Source organism: Puntigrus tetrazona, chromosome 6 (assembly GCF_018831695.1).
Source record: "Puntigrus tetrazona isolate hp1 chromosome 6, ASM1883169v1, whole genome shotgun sequence".
In the NCBI taxonomy this organism is placed as follows: Eukaryota; Metazoa; Chordata; class Actinopteri; order Cypriniformes; family Cyprinidae; genus Puntigrus; species Puntigrus tetrazona.
In genome coordinates, this window is record NC_056704.1 from 7,543,022 (window position 1) to 7,555,598 (window position 12,577).

General features: G+C 40.7%; 1 pseudogene; it reads right to left on the reverse strand.

The window, feature by feature from the left end:
* Window positions 1-12,577, reverse strand: part of LOC122346793 — a 46,233-nt pseudogene that overhangs the window by 17,492 nt on the left and 16,164 nt on the right.

Sequence of the window (12,577 nt, forward strand, 5' to 3'; positions counted from 1 at the left end):
ATAGACTGCACATGTTTTACAATATGTAAAAAAAGTGCAGAAAAAAGCCCTGTGCAAAAAACTGCATTAACTAGCTAATGGCTAGATTGTCCAGCAGGGAAGGAATACATTAGTTAGACAGACCTGCAGCTGCAGCCATATGTTCATCCACACTCAGCAGGAGCTCCCATGCTGCAGGCAAAATATCTCCATACATATCCTCAGTCAGGATAGGTGCTGCTTTTATAAGCAAGGACAAAGGGGCTGGAGATAGACTCATTACCTATAGGAATAGAACATAGTACACCTAACAGAACTAACACACAGTCTTTGTAACAATAGCAATAGCTTGTACAGCAGTAGTGAATAGTAAGGAGAGACCTGGTTGCGGATGTACTTTAGCATTCCGGTGTCTTTTTTTCCCTCAGCACTGCTGTCAGTGGGGCGTCTCTTCATGGATGGAGTCCGGAGGCAAGATTTGTCTGAACACTGAAAAAAAAAATATTGTACTTCTGTCATGACAACTCTCAGAGGGATTGGCGTGGTAATTTTCATGGCAATGTTAATGTATTTGTTCTTGGTGGAATAGATCTGCTACTCTGCTGTGACAGAGAAAGTACAAAGACTTGATACTGTCAATCATCTAAAAGAAATACAGCAGCTGCAAATATGAAATACGTGAAATAATATATGAATCCCTGCACTGCAGATCTATACCGGTGGAGCTGGGGAAGGTGGAGGTTTTCTTAAGCATGCTGCCAGTTGCTACAGCAAGCACTAGTCATATATATACTGTGCTCATTTAGAAGGGCTCATTTAGGTCGCACCTAGATGCCTTTAGTCAACACATACTGTACAGTGTATTTTAATGAGGCTTAAAAGATGCCAGTAAAAGTAGCATTTTGATTCCATTTTGAAACTTGATGAGTTATTATTTTATTAAGTGCCTCATTTAGAAACAAAGCAAGTGAAAGGGCCACTGAATCATTCGCTTAACTGATTGTTCAAAGCACAGATTCATTTAGCAGCTAAAAACCACTGAGTGTAGACTGGAGATGTACAATGGTTCTGTTGAGGCTTTCAAAATTTTTTGCTGGCAAGACCTGGCAATATCATATCTAAAATGTGTGCTAATTGTGTTAATATTTATTAAATAAAAAGCAGTACTGCTGGTGTAATTTTGCATAACTATATTGCATGTTAAAATACAAAAACATCAACACTTGGGTCATTTTTGCACCCAAATATTGAATTTCCTTCAGAATACAGCATGTTGTTCTACACCAATTGCCTGGCACACAGCACTGAACCCTGTTCTATTATGATATTTAGACAAAACTGAAAAAGAATAAGAAAACAATATGCTGCGTGCTTGTGCATGTTTTAGAGTTTTGAGAGGGGACAAATAACTAATGGTGCATTGTGTCCACTCAATATTGAAACAAAAATAAAAAAAAGCTAATTTTATGTTTCTATTATTTTGCTTTGGGCCATCTTGAACACTGATATTGTACTACAGAAACACTGAATATTATTTAACCACCTCTTTGTTTCTTTCTTGGCACGCCACTGATATTGCCGGTAGTGCTGTTCTCTTTCAGACTGTCTACTGTCTCTCCGTATAGAAGTTTGATGGCGCGGACGAGCCGAGCACAAGAGCGACTGTGGTGCTGATAGCAGCGAGGGTGGCAGAAATCCACATGAGTGCAGATGAAACTCTGCTGGTTGCACAGCAGAATCATGATCTGGAAATTGAGAAAGAGGATTGTATCAGACACATTTATTCCACACTGGTAAAAATCTGAGTGCTGGTACTGACATGTAGCCAGGACATGTTGCGATGGTAGTTGTCCTCCACACCCCCCGTGCTGCCAGGACCTTCAGGTTCAATGCTTGGTTCGCTAGCACTCCAAGGGCTCCCTAAACATAATAATCAATTAAATTTATGTCGTCAATTTTTAGTTTACTGCATAACTGTTAGTAACGTGTATAAAAGCCATACATAAACATACTTGTCTGGTATATCTATTTGTGGCAATGACGAAATTTATGTTTTAGTTTTGGAAGTGGGCATTTGTTTTAGATGTACTGCTTTGACATTATACTTTTCATATAGCAGACTTGTGATATCTAAAATAATATGTCAATCAAGCTAAAAAGGTACATAGAAAAGGTTTTAACTTGACTCAGAAATATAATTATATATATATATATAAAAATCACTTTTATTTATTTATTTAGAAATTGATACCTCCTTTAGCTTATACAATGCATATAAAAACATTTTAGCATTTTTAAGCAGCAGTAAAACCTTTTAAATAGCTCAATGTTACTCTTGACAAGTTAGAATTCCTGAGAAAAATTCAATGAAATAATTGCAAAATAGCCATCCAGATTGAAGTCAAAAACACACTTTGAATATTTTATGACACTTAACTTCACAAATGGACCATTAAGTTATAATTTGTACATTTAGTTTTGTTTCATACTTTATTCTTGTGTTTTCTAAGTTAATCTACCAATTCTGTCCCTATAATTCATCAAGGCTACTTATTCATTTGTAATTTTTTGCCATTATGCATGTCTCTCCAAATAAGGTTTGGAAGCTTTGGTCAGCTCCCTAATTATGACATTACAAATTTAATGAAGTCTAGCCAAAATAAATTCATATAGGGCTGGAGAAGGACTGTCTGACCTATATCAGTGACAGTATCTCTACTCTGGGAGAGCAGCCGTTCCGATTCTGCGTCATTCTCAGACTCAGAGTCCTGTCTGGACATCTTAGTGCTTTTCAGACTCCCTGCTCATGGATAGAAGACAAAGATCCTCCTTTCTTTACTCGGAAACTCCTTGCTCCTTTAATTTGCAGCAACCGAGAACCACCAATGCGTATCTTCCTAATTGGAGCTGGGGAAAGACCAAAAAAAAAAGAAAGGTAAATCAGACTTCAGCCTTGTGCAAGCATGTTGACAATTATTCCTTTTTCATTTTACCCAGTGGCTCTTGTGATGATTTCTTTTCCTCACAGCCAGTGTCAGACTTGAGGGTGTGACTGCTGCTGTTCAGAGAATCGTGTCCATCCTCATCATCCAGGATTCCTGCAAAGCTGATCTTCCTCTCATAGCGGTGACGGCCTAGTTCAGGGTCCAGACGCAAACGACAGCTCTCTAAATCCTATGGAAGCCAAAAGACAAGCCTGTTGTATGTATTCTTTTCCTGTGCAATTTAAGACCCGCTTACCCTTCAATCATAACTCAAACAGACTGAAAATACAGCAAGGTTTTAACAGATATTCATTTTCCATTCCATTCCTAATTAATATTAGTAAAATTATTTTCTTGTCACTGCAGTTCATCGTCCTGCATTGTGGCCAACTGAATACAAATATTTATCATAATGATAGATGCACAGAATATTTTTTATGAAAATGCAAGTTTTCATGTATTAAATATAAATTTTTAGGTGTTTATTTCTGTTTAGCTTTTATTCCTTTTTCAGTTATGATACTGCTTTAACTCAACCTTTCTAATAAAGTTAGTAAGATAATAGTAACATAAAAATCATTTAAAAGGGTCATATGATGCAATTTCAAGATCTCCTTTCTTTTCGGTGTGGGTTTATTTTCATAACATCGCCCCAAATGTTTATGCAAAGAAAGAAGTTAGAACTATAATTCTGAGTGAAGTGTTGCTGCTGCACTTGGTGCCATGAAAATTACAGCATTCTTACTCACACCCAAGCCATGCTGGTTGTATATGACTTTCTTCTTTCAGACGAACACATCTTGAGTGTTTTTTTAAATATATCCTGCCTCTTCAAAACTTGGTAATGCTGGTGGATAGCGGCCATGATTTTGAAGCTCGGTAAATCGAACATGTTCACAAATACCGCAGCATAAAACTAACCTATATACCTTTGGGGGGTTATCACAAGTCCTCTAAAGCAGATCGATGAGATTTTCTAACATAAATATATATTAAAATGCCTGAATTTTCATTTTTGGGTGAACTATTCTTTTAATCTTGTCTGAGGAAGGCAATACCAAAACCGACCACAAGGGGCTCTGTTCGGGGTCTTGGAAGACAAGGAAAGGTCTCTCGCAGGAAAGTGGTGATCTCCAGAAGCAGCTGACAAGCAGCCATCTTCAGAGCAAAGGGACATCCACACTTTGTGGGATTGACCGTGTCTGTTGAAAGATTCATAAAAAAAAAAACTCAGCTAAATGCTCAATTATTATATTGAATTTGAAAAGTCCAACGTCTGTTTTATCAGCATTCGTCTCCACTCTTACTGTCATCCAGATAATCTTCTTCCTCATCCTCCTTTTTTGCTCTTCTCTTGCTCTCTTCATCGTAGATAAAACCCAAGATGTTGGCTGGACTCTCACTGTCTGAGTGGCAAATTTCACTCAGCCGAGTGCCTATCGCCTTTCGAGGATAAATATAATAGATGAAGACAAATACCATATATGAGTTTCTCAAAAAAATTATGTAACAATGTTTTCTGCAGGAAAGACTAAATTTGAATTAATGCCAGCATAATGTGACTCACATCTCCCCACTGGTAAAAGTGTTTTGCTGCGTTCCACTGGAGCTTTGTGTTTCTTTTGTTTCCTGCTACAGGCGATCGTCCTCTAGATAGTCCTCTTTTAGTGATGTTCACATGGTGACCTTTCATCCACTCTGGCCAGTTACCACGGTTACAGCGATGCACAAACGAGCACACTCCAGGAAAAGCGAGGCCCTTGCCACAACGGGTGCTTCCTGGTGAACAAATTTAGCAAAATGAAGAAAAAATATTTGGTTCCGTATTTTTTCTGAAAATAAAGACTAATTGTTGACCTTGGATTAAAGATACAGGATGTAAAACAGGGGTATACTTTTTAAAATCGGATGATCATGGTAAATTGTGGTTAATTTGTTTTATGGGAAACATGTAAGCGTTTATGTAGACTCTGAAGTGCAGTACTAAATGAAAAATATGATCTTTAAACAATATTAACACATCCTGCAAGGAGTATGAAAACTTGTGAACTGTATCTCATAAGGCACCAACAAATTACATAAACATGACAAATGCACATTTAAGACGGGATACACTATACAACCTTGAAACTAATTAACAAATTTTAAAACACTATAGGCAATATAGACTTACTGCCTTTGTTTAGCATCATATCGTCACACATTCTGGGCATAATAGACTAAACATAGACTAATTGTAAAGGATCACACCCAATTACACTTTCAAGACATTCTGAACTAATGTGCATCCTTGCTAAAAATTGACTAAAATATCAAATATGTTTGAGATTTTTGCAAAATCCATCAATTCAAACCATGTGTAGTGTATTCCAGCCTTTTCATGAATAAAGGAATTTTTGGTTATATTTGTATCCCTGGACCAGAAAATCAGTTAGAAGTAGCACTGGTATAATTGTAGCATTAGCCAAAAAACACATTATGTGGATTAAAATGATTTTTCTTTTATGACAAAAACCAATAATAAAGTAAAGAATGTTCTATTTAGATATTTTGTACATTTCCTACCTTAATTATATTAAAATGTATTTTTGGATGAGTAATATGCATTTTGAAGGACTTCATTTGTACAACACGGCAATTTAGATATTTTTGTACCTTCAGATTGCAGACATTCAAATAGTTGTGTCTAAATATTAAATAAATACTAAATTTCAGTTTACAGACTATGTATAAATCTAATTTTTTTTTAAATTACCCTTATGACTGGTTTTGGGGTCCAAGGTCACATTTAATCTCTTCCAGTAAATAGAGATATATTACCGCTGTACATATTGCATAAATATAGTACATATGTTTCAGAAGCAATGTGACACCATTTTATATATAAACAGAAGAAACAGAACTGACCAGGTCCAGTGCTGCTGCTAAAATCGAAGCATCCGGTATGGTTCCTGGCTCACAGCAGTTCAACAGGAACTGAAATCTCTTCATGCCCTGTCTGATTGCACCTAGATTAACAATGTTCTTATTCTTCATGGCCTCCTGACTGGCAGCCAAGCGCTCCTGGAATCCATGGCAACCTTGTCGGGGTACAGAATGGTGTCAGTGAAAGGAGTATAGAACTTCTGCATGAACAGCTGAAAATAGCTTATGAAATATGCATCTGGTGATATCGAATGAGCATGCAAGTCTGTTTTTTGGCACTAGTCTGAAACAACAAGAATACTCAAGATCTGCAAATCAAACTATGACTTCTGAAATCCCCTGAATAAATATCTAAAAACGATTAACTATTAACTTGGAGAGCTGAAGGTTCACGACAACTCTGACAAAGCTGTGACGGGTCATGGTGCCAGGTCATAGGTCAGAGAACCACAGTCCCTCTTCCAGCGGATGACTCTGACAAAGATGGACAAACACACAGAGAGCTGGTATGGAAGATGGTAGAGGAGTGTACCAGAAGCACAAGACAGGTCAAGTACGGGCACACAAACAAACAAACAGAGCGAACTGTGGACGGGGGTTGGGGAAGGCACCCCAGGATTCTACCATCTTTCTCTTCTGTGTGGTGAAGCTTGGAAGGGTTCCTCCGACCAGACCGCCATTTACCGAGCCGCTTGAAGAAATTCTCCTCTTCCTCTCGCCCATACTCGATAGCGCTACCCTCCGACAGCTTCACGGCACTGGTGAACTTGACCTGAAATGTACAGAAAAGACTTGAATCAAGGACGTCCTGTCTAATAGCTCTGCATCAATGACTGGTTGTCTGCCGTGAAAGTTCAGCTTTATTCCAAAGAAAGAAATCAGGTGACGAAGAAAAATTACTGCATTGAAAATGAACACAGTAACATAGGCATAGTTCTCGATGAGACAAATATAACCCCCTTTTCCCCCTTGTGTGTGCATATAGATATAGTACAATTATTATGAATTCATTTTACTTTGCATCATTCACTTTTTCACTTAGTTTCATTTATTAAATTTTTTGTTGTTAGAAATAAATGTAATGTTAAAATTAACGAGAGTTGTGTGCATGGTTTGCATTTTTTTAGTTACTTTTATAATGTACTGCGGAATTTAAAAATAAATTCAAAATATGAACAACAACTATACTAGTCTACATGTAATTAGACAATCAAATGATAATCTTTTTACCACCAAAAAGCAGTTCATACTTGTGAGGGACCGAGAGGTCAAAGACAAGGAACACCAGCCGTCACCAAAAAAAACCCTTTTAATTAAACTCAAGAAAGTAACTTTACACAACAAACCAGACAGACAGAAACAGACCAAAAAACAAAAAAGCCCCCCAAAAATGGACAACACAACAGCTTATAAAGAGAAAGATGGGCCCATTACAAATTAAGAGGGAAATCAACAATACTTCACATTTAACAAGATGAATCAAATCAAAAAGATAAACCTAGCACAAAGAAACACTAAATCATCCCCAAAGAACCTAACCCATAACCAAACAACAAATAGACAACTAAATATAATTAATAAAATCAGCAATTTTTCCTTTCTTGCTCGTCCCCCGACCATCTCTCCGAATGGTACGTCCAGGGAGACCCGTTTGCCTTTAAATTCCCAGTTTCCACCCGGACTCTAATTTCCGTCACACCAGGAAGTTGAAGTACTTGGGCCTGACAATCGTCGCCACACGTCGCCGGTAAACTTAACTCAAAATAGAAACAAAAGGTAAATAACACATACAAAGCAACTAATTTGTGTGCACTCCAAATCAGTAACAATGTATGTTATAAATGAAACCTATGGAAAATAAAGTTATAAATCATGTATGCTTATGTGATTAAATGCAACTGACAAGAAAGTTAAACTAAACCATAAATAAACATGATTTACAAAATGTGTCGTGTGTGAAAAAGGTGATACGGGTATATTACCACTCATGTGCGGCCACCACTCAGGCCGTCACATTTCCCCCTCCTTCAGAAATCTCGCCATTACAGCGAGAGAGATAGTCTGCAGTAACATTAGCTTTACCAGGCACATGTTGAATCTTAAATCGGAAGGGCTGTAGGCCAAGATACCATCTTGTAATTCTTCCATTAGAATCCTTCATTTTCTCCAACCACTGCAAAGCTTTGTGATCAGTCTCCAAGGTAAATTCACGTCCCAGTAGGTAATACCGCAAAGAATCCAAAGCCCACTTTATGGCCAAGCACTCCTTCTCTATTGTTGAATAGCGTACCTCTCTTGGAAACAGTTTACGACTAATATAAGCCACTGGTCGACGGCTCTCTGAAGGCCCCTGCAATAGAACAGCTCCCACTCCCCTCTCAGAGGCATCTGTCTGTACAACAAAGGCTTACTAAAGTCAGGGTTATGCAAAACACTGTCGGTTGTCAAAGCTCCTGAACATCTTGGAAAGCTCTCAACCGCTCCTCAGTCCACTGCAGCCGGTTCGAACAACGTGCCCCCACCATGTCGGTTAGAGGAGCTGCTCTGCTAGAGAAATTGGGGACAAACCGATGGTAAAATCCAGCCATACCCAAGAAGGATCGCAGGTCCTTGCGTGTCTGAGGCACCACACACTTCTTCAAAGCTTGAACTTTCTGAACTTGTGGTCGTACAACACCCCGGCCAATGACATAGCCCAGATACTCGGTCTCTTGTTTAGCTATAGCACATTTATTGGGGTTGACAGTGAGGCCGGCCCTCTGAAGGCGCTGCACCACTTCCTGGAGATGCCGCACATGTTCCTCCCAGGTGTTACTGTAAACAACAATGTCATCGAGATATGCAGCAGCAAATGGTAAACCATGTAATACTTGGTCTATTAACCTCTGAAATGTTGCCACAGCCCGTGAAGGCCAAAGGGTAGTACCTTAAAATGGAATAGCCCACCTGGAGTTCTGAAGGCAGTCAGATGACGAGAGGATTGAGACAGTGGGATCTGCCAATATCCCTTAGATAGGTCCATTGTCGCGTCAGATACATAGATTGACCCAAGCGATCAATTAAGTCACTGATACGAGGGTAGGATAGGAATCAAACTGGGATACAGAGTTCAAATATCGAAAATCAATGCAGAACCTAATGCTCCCATCCTTCTTTGGCACAAGGACTATGGGATGACACCACTCACTGTTTGACGGCTCAATAATGTTCAGACGGAGCATAAGGTCCACCTCCTCTTGCAAAGTCGCCTGGAACCGTTCAGGAATTCTATAACTCTGGCGTTTCACCACAGCACCAGGCTTCAGCACTACATCATGCTCAATTAGGCGTGTAAAGCCGGGGTATTCTGAAAATACTTTTGAAGTAAAGAGAGATTGTACCTGTGTTTTCTGGGAAGCTGTTAGATGATTTAGCCCAAGATTTCCAGGAACTGGCTGTGGGAGATACTGCTCCTCTAATTCTTCCTCTACCACCGAGCGAATCATGAGGACTGTGCTTTTTCAGAACAGGGAACCCACTCTTTCAATAGGTTAACATGCAAAATACGACTGGAACGATCCTGACCAGGTATTCGGACTTCATATGTTGTAGGACCCAGGCGTTTCTTAATTTCATAAGGACCCTGCCATTTGGCTAACAGTTTACTCTCTTGACTGGGCAACATGACAAGTACCTTTCCCCCGACCTCCAGATTTCTTTCTCGAGCCAGAGGATCATACCAGGTTTTCTGCTGTTCCTTGGCTTCTGCCAAATGATTCTGGGCCAAAGCAGTCATGTCCTGCAACTTTTCCCTCATTTGTATAACGTAGGAGACCACATTAGGGGATCTTTTCCAGAACCTCCGCCCACATCTCCTGTAACAAAGCCAACGGGCCCCTGATGTCATGGCCATACAACAATTCAAAAGGTGAAAACCCCGTAGAAGCCTGTGGGACTTCCCGATATATGCAAATAGCAGGTAGGGCAACCATTGGTCCCAATCCCGACCAGTCTCACTGACAAACTTGCGTAACATTTGTTTCAAAGTCTGATTGAATCGTTCAGTCAACCCATCGGTTTGAGGATGATAGGGGGTAGTACGCAGACTCTTGATTCCCAGTAGCTGGTAAACCTGCTTCAACAGGGTAGACATAAAGTTTGTGCCCTGGTCAGTTAGAATTTCTGCAGGAAATCCTACCCTGGAAAATAACTGAACCAAGGACGTAGCTACTGATTTTGCCTTCACGGATTTTAATGGAAATACCTCTGGGTATCTGGTGGCATAGTCAGTTATCACCAACATAAAGCGGTTCCCAGAGCGACTCATCTCCACGGGACCAACAACATCCATTCCAAGTCTTTCAAATGGAGTACCAATAAGGGGAAGCGGTTGTAATGGTGCTTTGACGGACGCTTGAGAGAAACTTTCTGACAGACAGGACAGCTTTTACAAAAGTTAGCCACATCTACATTCAAACCAGGCCAGAAAAATACTTTTTGATTCTCGCAGTTGTCTTGTTCTTCCCCAGGTGGCCAGCCCAAGGAATAGAGTGGCTAAGATGTAACACCTCTCTCGAACACACTGTGGAACCACCAATTGTCTCTGGGCCCCGATTTCTCGATAGAGCAACCCCTTCATTATCACATACCTGGCTGCACCGTCCTTAGCGGTCTTTCCCTTTCACCTGCAGCTCTAGCAAAGCACTCGGTGAGACTACAGTCTTCCTGCTGCAGCTGAATGATGTTAGTGGGTATCTGAAAGTTCACAGGCAAGTTAGAAAGTGTATTTTCAGGTACTGTACGAGCAGCATATTTTACCTTTTCTTGTCTCTTTTCCATTTTAGTCTTTCTCCTCTTTGGCACTCCAGCCTCAATCTCCTCATTGAAAAAGGCAAAGTGCTTAGTGTGTGCCCAATCTCCTCTGACTGGTTCGCCTTTGCTCGAGTCACCACCATCTGCACTGCTGTACTGTACGCAACAACTCCAACAATACTGGTATATCCCGGCCCAGAATCACAGGGAAAGACAAGTTATCAGTCACCCCACCTCCACCAGATAGGTCTGGTCCCCTATCTTCACATAAACACTGGCGGTAGGTAACAATCTCTCGTCCCCATGCACACAGCAAATAGGTAATCTGCCCACTGTGCTAATTAAAGAGGGCGGTATAAATTCTCTTCTCACCAAAGTCTTGTCACTGCCGGTGTCAACCAAAGCAGTCAATTTCTCACCATTTATCTCTACATTTACAGTTCTCAGTGGAATTGGGGTCTTTGTTGCCTCCCTCCCGGGTACTAGGCATAGCTGTGTAAACTGAGCTGATACCTTTGGACAATTTGGCTTTGTATGCCCTTCTTGGCCACACAGGTAACATATGGGAGGTCGTTTAGAAGCAAAATTTAAGTTAGGGGCAGCACTTTTTCCCATATATGGCTTACCAGACCCCTCTACCTTCCTTGGCTGGAAGTGAGGCACATCAGAAGAACGCGATCATTGACCAGTTTCCAAGCCCACGGCTTATTTTTTCCTCTGGCAGCAACAAACACCTCTGCCAAGGATGCTGCTTCCAGTGCTGTTCTGGGATCCCTTTCTCGAACCCACACCTGGAGTTCAGAAGACAACATTCTCAGATATTGCTCCAGAATGATTATTTCACTCACCTCCTCCACTGTTTTCCTTTTAGGCTGGATCCACTTTCCAAAGAGTTCTTTGAGCCGGTTGTAAAGCTCTTTTGGGCTCTCTGTTGGATCTACTGTCAGGAACGGAACTTTTGTCTGTAAGTTTCAACATTGACATCATATTTCTTTAAGATAGCACACTTCACTCTATCATAGTCAATAGATTCATTCAGATCCATGTTGACATAAGCGGCTCTTGCTTTACCAGTCAGTAGAGGGATTAAATGCCAAACCCAATCAGTTCTGGTCCACCTACAGGCAATAGCAATTCTTTCGAAGGTAACTAAAAAATGTTCTACATCATCCGTGTCGCTCAGCTTCTCCAGTCGAGGTATCTGAGACAATGGTGGACCTATACTGCCCTCCACTGGATTACAACTTCGCTGAGGAACAGACACCTCAGAGTGTCCATCAGAAACTGCCAAATCCACATCAGGGCCCTCTTGGCCTGTATCAGGTAAGGGAAGATTTGGAGAGGAAGGATTAGGCGAGGTTCGTGCCTGGACCTCCAACTGCAAAAGACTGAACTGGTGCTGCAAAGCCTTAAAGCGTCGCTCCTGAGCTGCCTGCTCCTGCTTTCTTGTGGCCTCCTGGCCATCCATCCTTGCCATATGGGCCCGAAGTAAATTTGCCAACTCATTCACTGAGATATCCTGATCTCCAGTTGCCTTGCCCCTTTCAACTCCTTCCACCACATCCTGGTCTTCCTCACCTTTTTCTTCCTCTTGCTGCAGGGGAGGTGCTTTAGGTATACCTTTCTTTGAAGCACGGCTCATAACAGTAACAAAACACTACCACGTGGGGCAAAAAAAGAAATAAAACAGCTTGGTGTCCTTGACTGGCTGGAATATCCCACTTCTGACACCATATGTGAGGGACCGAGAGGTCAAAGACAAGGAACACCAGCCGTCACCAGAAAAAAACCCTTTTAATTAAACTCAAGAAAGTAACTTTACACAACAAACCAGACAGACAGAAACAGACCAAAAACAAAAAGCCCCAAAAATGGACAACACAACAGCTTATAAAGAG